We start from the raw sequence: 9153 nt of genomic DNA on the forward strand, positions 1-9153 counted from the left end.
CCAGGTCATTTTCTTATTTTAATATGTTTGTTATATGGTGGTGTATTTTATATTGTGGATAATTTTATAAAGAAAATGAAAAGTTAATGGTTTTAAAATTTAAATAAATAGGTTTGAAATTAAAATAAGAAAATGACCTGGACAGAATAGCCTGCAATAAAAATTATAAATTAATGTGAGGAGAAGATTTGTATTAAAGATTTCCTTGAAGACGGCTGGAATAGCCGAAACGTTGGACTAATAAGAAATAAAGTGTTGAGACAGTATTGGATACAATTTGTGGTTTTGTTTAATATATAATAATATAATATAATATATCAACATAATAATAAACCTCCTGATTAATGGCATCTTTATTCAAAAGAATAGACAAGTAATTTCTTTGACGTTTCGCGAATCGATCCGAAAACTAAAATTAACAATTTCTATCATAAAAAATTATTTCATTAATCACATATTACCAATTCAATGGAATTATTCATTATTTTTGTTATAATAACAATAAGTTTAATTTTACTAAGTATTGCAAATATGTTATTAATGAATTGACTAAATAAGAAGCAGGTACTATAAGGATGTGACAGAAGCGCGGTGGTACGTTGGTAAGGCACTAGGCTTATAACTCGAAGGACCCAGGCTTTGAATCCGGCAGTAGCAGATAATTATTTTCTGTTACACTGAAGCCGTGAGTTAACCCTGTGGGTTTTGGAATCTTCCTGAGGTCCATCTAACATCATGAAATGGGTATACTTACACTTGGGCAAAAATCTGGTGGTTGAGCGTGATCTCAAAATAATAAACTCCTTGTATAAACAAATATTTCCTTACAAAGTATAAAGTTGCACCTATGACTCTTCATGGACTTAAAAGGATGGAACAGGTCTACGAAGATGTAAATATTATATATATTAGCTATATATTGTTTTCAAACTATTGAAACTTTGATATCAATTAATATATAGATAAAGTAATAAGACGGTAACTAAAGTAATATAAATGGTAACAGCTAATTTCGCTACAATCGTATACTGGTCCGATTTAGTAGTATTTTTTTTTTTTATTCTTTGAGATAATTTATTCATTCATCAAATTGTCTGACCAATCAATATTCGTTATTAGCACCCCCAGAATCCCTTAAGTACGAATTTTGGAAAATTTGGAATTAAAAAATTTAATTTTTTGGCCCAAAATTTTCGCCTTACAAAAGGTCAATCAATGCCTTTGGTTTCTTTTGAAAGATCAGAAATATAGAATTAACTTCAACCAATGTACATCAAACTTAGAGGGGGTTTAGGACTCTATAAACAGCCCCAAAGGGCACAAACCAGTATTTCGCCCTCATAAGGGCATAAAATATAATTTTTGTTAATATTGGTTAAATGACGAGGCATTCAGCTTTCCGGCGGTTATATTAACGTAGGAATTGGATATAATGCAGAGCAGTTATGAACGATAACCTGAAAATAGACAACAGGAATAATAAAAAAAAATACATACAATTCAATTTCATTTAAAAATGATATTTGAGGGTTTCAGACGACGCCAAAAATTAATAAGATTCGTTTTCTTCTAAAAAAAAAAAAAAAAAAATCCTCATTATGTGTTTTTAAATTTTTAGTGGACTGACTGCCCTACAGTTTCATTTAAGGTTGTTACTCTTACCCCTGTCGAAGAGATCCGCTACCTTGGACTACATCTGGACAAGCGATTAACCTGGAATCCTCACACCAGACTGAAAAGACAGGAAACTGCACGTCGATTTCGACTATTACAGCACTTGCTAGACCAACGGTCTAAACTCCCAACACATTACAAAACTTCCAACACATGACTGTAATAAGGCCAATCTGGACATATGGAGTTGAGCTTTGGAGCTCCACTAAATCTTCGAATTCCACTCGTATTCAACCCTTACAACCCAAAATCCTTCGTAAAATCCTCAATTCTCCTTTGTCACAAATAAAATCATACATAAAGACCTTAATGTTCCCGATGTAACCGATCTAGCCCGAACCAGATCTCACTCCTTCCATTATAAACTCTTTAACCACTCAAACCCCCTTGTTTCTAATCTTCCATACTCTTCCATTCCTGACAATCCTCCGAGGCGGCTGAAAAGAAGATGGCCACGAGACCAGCTAATTTAACTTAGATCAGATTTACTAAATGTATTATAATGTACAGTTGTAAATAGCAATAAATAAATATTAAAAAAAAAAATAGAGGACAAAAAATCATTTAGTAGGATCAGTAATATTTTTTTCTTATAACCATGGTATTAGCAAATAATAAACCAAAAATGATTAAATTTTGAGCTAGGCGTAAAAATGCTATATTTTGTTAATACATTTTCTTCTTATTGAAAAAATTGGACCACAATTTAATTTTCCCGGAAAATTGCTGAACTTTTAGCAAAAACCCCCATTACAAATGTAAGAAAAAATAAATGGTTGATGACTCGTGATATTTTTTTTCGAAAAAAAAAACCATCAATCGGATAATTACATCGTTTATCAACATACCAGCAGTACACAAAGTACGAACAAATAGGTTATTTGAGCCTCATTACGTAAGGTTTTGATAACACTATTTATTGTGTGTATGTACAAATGTACTACATACATAAAATAAAATTATCTATTTTTATCATTTCAAGGGCGGGTTCGGATTATGAAATGGTCTCGATTAGCGAGTTCGGATTAACACTGTATATTGGTTTTATGGTAGATACTCAAGGAAGACATAAAAGTGGACCAATAAATTCACATAGCTAGTGTGAGAACTGTTCTAAAGAGACCTTAAAATAGATAACCTAAATATAATAAAAAAAAAATATGCTAGTAATACTAGCTCATAAGACAAATAAGTTTAAGGTAGTACTAACAGTCAATAAATCACTTATAAACTAAACAAACCACAAATAGGATTACTACTAAACTCTTAGCCAAGATACCACAACTAGGTTGCGTAAGGCGCTCAACCGAATTCTGGACTCCGCTACAATTTAAATATTAAATACTTATGTGAGGGCCGTCCGTAGCTCAGATGGTTAGGTCTAGGTTTATCAATCTGAGATCTGCGGGCGGCTACGGTTCGAATCCGGCCATGGAAGTTGATTTTTGATTTTTCGGTGCATTTTTTATGAAATGTTTCATTTTAAAAATCTATATTTGGAGAAATAATGACCACAAATGGTTCTATTAGGGATCATGTTTCAGAAAATGTAATCTTCTTAAAATAATGTTCTATTAGGTTTTTTAGTGCTGTTGATCATATTTAAGATATGGAGCTCTGAACGAAAAATTAATTTTTTTTTCAACGTTTTGAAACAGCCACCATTTTTTATTCCCCCTACCTTTACTTATTAGACTCATCAATTTAGACTAGTAATTATCCATAGTTTTCATTGAAGTCATAAAAATTGGGTTTTTATTTTAAATTTTTTTCTTCCCGGCTATTGTAATATTACAAAATGTTCTGCAACACTGACAAGTTAAGACGACTCTAGGATTAATTTACTCGTAAAAAAAAAAAAATACTAAAGTTAAATCTAGCAGATACTGCCTTGGAGGACTTTGGACAAGTTGCGAAGAGATAGAACTGAACAACTGAACACACCACACCCGCACGAGAACTTCGAGAAAACGAGGCTAAGATCTACCCTTCTCAAACAGAGAGGTTTGCTTCTTTAAGAGCTAAGGCTCAGTCCAACACTATTCGATTTGTTTTTTAATATATAGTAAATTCTAATATACACAGTATAATGTAATGCTCAAGAAATAGGATAGGCATTATAAGTTTTGGAAAATGTTTAAAAATTAAATATGATGAATATAATATGAGGATCGAAGGGTGTGGAATTTGAAGATTAATGGTATTAATTATTTTATAGTACCAACGTTTCGGCCTGATTTCCAGCCCTTCTTTAGGACTAAGCATAAATATTAGCTAATATATAACATAACCTATATTAGCCCATTATTGTTAGCTGCGTGAGAATTTCTCTTCGTTTTTCGGGTCTGAGAGCTTCTGGAGGGGGCCTGTGGTTCTCATCTTTCTGGAATCTTTACTTCACAGTCTCTTCCTTCTGTACCTGTTCCCCCATCACTCTAGCAGCTCTGAATAAGCATCCAGCCCTCATTTTCGGACAATATACGCTTATCACGAGACATTATCTCACGCGCGACTGAGGCTGCTAAAAAAATATTCAAGTTGTGAGAATTTTTTTCACGTTTGCCAAGTGTATTTAATCCATACATTTTTTTTTTCTCGAGGAAAAAACTAGCCGAACTAGGGAAACGTAGATTTTAAGATGAATGAACATCATTAGGTACGTATTATTTACTATGAATAGTATTTCGATACTATAAGTTGTTATGTGAGGGTGGTCTTTATAACAAAAATTTGTCTTTCCATGTTTTCACTTCATCGCTGCATCACACCGATTATTATGGAGGTATTTTGTGCATTCTGTCCCAGAAGAGAGAATAAAAAAGAATTGCCATTTAATTTTTTTTTTCCTTTTTCTATATTTTTTTTCTTTATTCTTCTATTTTTGTATATATAGTATAAATGAATGCAGTGAAGTCTCAGTTATACGAATATGAGGGGGTATCAAAAAATATTCGTATAAGTGAATATTTCGTGTAAGTGAATATGCTATGCATATTATGTATGTATATTTTTGAGAATTTTTTTCTCGTAATTAGTAGGTACATATACGTATGTTGTATGCAGTTGAATGAAAAACAAAGTAAAGCGAAAAAAAAGTATTTATTGTATACAAATTTAATCCGAATTTTTTAATTTTTGACAAAAAAATTGTGTTACGTTTGTTTGTTTCATGTTGTTGGTTGAATACATCATTCTTTCGCATTCTGGTTAGGTGTTAAATTTCTTTCGCATATTAAACGTTTTACAACTTCAAATGCTTCAAGAGCTTCTGAAAAAATGGAAGAGGCAAAGGACCTTCGTAATCTGAATCGGAATCGTCCGAGCTTATTATTATACATTAGGGAGTAGAATATAAACGTAAAGAGTCATTGGGACCGGAACCTTTACTAGCCCAATCCCGAAAATAAACTGCCGACTTTTTTACTACTGTATTCTAAATAATTGAACCCAATAAACTGTAAAAAAAATATATATATATATATATATACAAACATATAAAATACAAAATAAAAAAAAGGAACATACCCTAACTTAAAACTATTAAAATTAAAAAATTTATAATCTGTACTGCTACAACCCATAAAGGATCAGCGGTCCAGTACTTTTATAGAAGTACTGCTACTAGACCAATGGTTGTGCGAGGAGGTGATTTGGTCAGAATCACACTCGACCGCCAGATTTTTACTCAATTAAGGGTACCCAAAACTTACAACTATAACGAAAATTAAATAAGGTTGAAAAAAAAGTCTTTATGTCGCGGTGACTGATTGATAGGGCTCCTGCTGTGGATAGGTTATGTTGTGAAGGTAACCGTCTAACCGGCTTGTCCTCTTGGAGGATGAGACGTAGTCCATCCGTTTTGGCGAAAATGATTAAGACGACGGAGATAGCCAAAATGCCTGGCTACCACGAGTGCGTGATCAGGAGACACTTGGATAGGTGTTAAATTCCTTCTCGCTAATTTCTTTCGCATATAAAACGTTTTACAACTTCAAATGCTTCAAGAGCTTCTGCAAAAATGGAAGAGGCAAAGGATCTTCGTCTTCTAAATCGGAATCCTCCGAGCTTATTATTATACATTAGGGAGTAGAATATGAACATAAAGAGTCATTGGGACCGGATGTTATTCGCGGAAAACAGTTGTTTACTGTTTCGTTTTTCACGGTATTTTTCGTCCTTTATCTTGCCACGGAAGAAAAAAAAAATCATAGAATTGAATAACATTTACTGTACATAAAGCGGGTCCAAACTTTCCTTCTTATAACTAAGTTTCGTATAAATGGATAATTATATACACATAGTTCAGGAGTTTTTGCAGGGGATTGAGAAATTCTTCGCATAACTGAATGTTTCGTATAAGTGAGACTTCACTGTATTTGAATACTGATAAAGTCTTTACTTTCTGGCAGATTGTATTAATTCTCTTTAATAAAACAAAATATAATATATATCTCCAAGCCGATCATTCATTATGAGTTGAGCATCAAGAAAAAGGTTGGTTTAGTCTTTCCCAACTTAATTGTAAATCGGAGTAACATAAGCATGTAGATATCTGTGTAGATGTTTGTTGCTTTTAAGGAGACCTGATTCAGCAGTGATGTTTTATTTATGAACCCGTTGTCTCATAACCAGTTTTATCTTTTTATTTTGCATGGTTTAGGCCTACTGATAAGTGTAAACACTTGAGTGGTAAGATAGGCATCTACCCGGCGGTGGAGGGGATGCGAGGATAGCTTAATCACAGGTTTTAGATAATACCAAACAGAATATCCTATTGCTTAGCCACTCCTTGCCCTTTGGAATTATAATTTCTCTTCTTAAAATTTTGTTTTCTTGTTTTGTGACCGTATTAAAATTCACCAAAGGAATGTTTTTGAATTTGGCTGCTAACTCAGTAATTTCTTTGATCTTTCTCTCAATATTTTCATCAAATTAGTTCAATATTCTCAGTTGAGGCTCGGTTTTGCTTCATTAACTGATAATGTATTTTATTATTATTTTTTATTTATTGACGTTTACAATTGTATTAATATAAAAAATACTTATAGAATATTTAATGTTTGTTTATAATGTTATGATACAGGCTTGTAGAGAAACTAAACTACCCATTGGTAGCACTATAATAACATTTCTGTTAACACTCTAATAACATTAGAAGGTCTTGAGGCCATCTTCTTTTCAGGGCTCTCGGAGGAATGTCAGGAATGTAACAGGATAAAGTCAGAAACTAGAGGGTTACGGATTTTATCAGGGAAGGATTGATATCTGGTTCGGGCTGGATCGGTCACATATGAAATATTAAGATCTATAAATGATTTTATTGTGACAAAGTAAGAAACATTGATAATTTTGGATTTGAAAGATATTAACTCCAGCAAGCAGCCAGCTTTTAGTTATTTGAAACTTGGTTTGAGAACACCTTAAGACTTGTCCCTTTCATTTAATGTAATCGGTATTCAATTTTTTTCTTCTTGTTAACAAAATGGATTGTACTTTTGATACAGATATATTATACCCACTATCTTCTAACCACTCGAGAGCACTTTGGGTAGATTCGCTGAGGCAGTTTATTGAAACCGATAAATCTTTTCATTATAGATATAAAAGAAGGTGGCCTGCATACAGTAAAAGTTTTATGGGCGAAAGGATGGTGCTTGCTACTCCACTGATAGCCATGTTAAACAGGATGTGTGTTAGAATAATATATACAGTATATTACGTTCGATGTGTTAATAGTGGACCGTGTACTAATATGAGGAGAAAATGGTCAGGGCGCGGTCAGGATAGAAGTAACTCTAATTAGTGGTAATTGTATTGTGATAGCGTTACGGATTGACTTAGGGCTATGTACAAAAAAAAATAATAACCATGTTAAAATAAAAAAAAAAACAGTATAGCAAAATCAGACTAGAACATATTTCTAAATAATAATAGTTTAAATTCAAATCATGAGACAAACGAGAAAGATAACGATGTAATGAAAAGATTGAAAATATGTACGTAAAGTAACTAAGGTCAAATGAAACACAAATAAGTTAATGCAACTTATTTAACATTACATTACATTAATTACTTATTAACATTAAGGATTAAGGATTTTACGAAGGATTTTGGACTATATGGATTGCATTCGGAAGGAAATTGATGGTTTAATGGAGCCCTTAAGGTCAACTCCGTATGTCCAGATAGGCCTTATGATAGTCATGTAGATCATTCTTTTATTAAGGATTGGAAGTTTAGACCGTTTGTCTAGTAAGTGTTGTAATAGTCGGAATCGACGAGCAGTCTCCTGTCTTTTCAGTCTTATATGATGATTCCATGTCAGTCGTTTGTCCAGATCTAGTCCTAAGTAACGGATCTGTTCGACAGGAATAAGTGGGGTATTATTAAAGGATACAGTGGGGCAAGAGGTCATGGGTTTACCACGAAGGGTAAATGTGATTTAGTGGGATTTATTGGAATTTATTATTTTAATCCACCAATTTTGGCACCATTCTTCGAGGGTGGTGATGTGGGATTGGAGGGTTTGGGATAAGATGTAAGAATCATTGTTGTCACGGCAAACGTGGTGAGAATAGTGTTAGGATGGGTTGAGATGTCAGCTGTAAAAACTTTATAAAGGGTAGGACCAAGGATACTACCCTGAGGTACGCGAGCAAACAGACAAAATAGGGATGAATAAGTGCTTTACTTGATTTACTTGAAATAATCTGTCGGAGAGAAAAGAACGGATAATGAGGAATTATGTAGGAGGTAGGATATTAATGATCTTGTATAACAGTCCTGGGTGCCAAACTCGATCAAAAAGCCTCTTATAAATCAAGAAAGACTCCCGAGCAGTACATTCTGCGCTGACGTATATTTGGAATAAAAAAAAAATTAGTATAATTTATGCATCACACAATTTTCACTTACAACTCAATTTTGAATTTAAATTAATCCTCGCTCGTATAGGAAAAGATTTTTTTTTTTTAGTATTGCCGCAATACTTTTCCAAACTAATTTTCCAAATGAACCTTTCAGTTGGCCAATTGACCAACTCCAATCACAACAGCTTCCAGGAAAGTACATTTAATAATACTTCTATTTTTTAGACGTATAACCGAAGTACAAAAAAAAAAAAAGTTTAATTAAGCGTACATTATGCTCTTGACAATTTGTTCAATACTAAATGGTTCTAGAATCAATATTGAAAATACTAAGAACGACTTTATGAATTATATTATCATATATAGGTTAAGTGAAAATAAAAATATCCTTATTTAATAACTGTTATAATAAGGAAACGTTATCAAGTTTCGAAACTGCACGACTTCTTTATACACAAAGGCTTAGGCCCTCTAAACACTTCCCTTTCACGCCTCGATAACCTATCTTCAGATCATAGTCCACTAATCCTAACTATCACCATATCCCCAATTCCTGTACCACCACCACCCTCATTCATAAGGGGCCCAGTAAACTGGAATTCCTTCCGCC

General features: G+C 33.1%; 1 protein-coding gene across 3 annotated transcripts in view; it reads left to right on the plus strand.

Annotated features, from left to right (window-relative positions):
* Positions 1-9153, plus strand: part of LOC106686762 (facilitated trehalose transporter Tret1) — a 185496-nt gene that overhangs the window by 147709 nt on the left and 28634 nt on the right. The gene's annotated exons all lie outside the window — the stretch shown is intronic.

Source organism: Halyomorpha halys, unplaced genomic scaffold, assembly GCF_000696795.3.
Source record: "Halyomorpha halys isolate HHAL.00 unplaced genomic scaffold, Hhal_1.1 Scaffold871.1, whole genome shotgun sequence".
In the NCBI taxonomy this organism is placed as follows: Eukaryota; Metazoa; Arthropoda; class Insecta; order Hemiptera; family Pentatomidae; genus Halyomorpha; species Halyomorpha halys.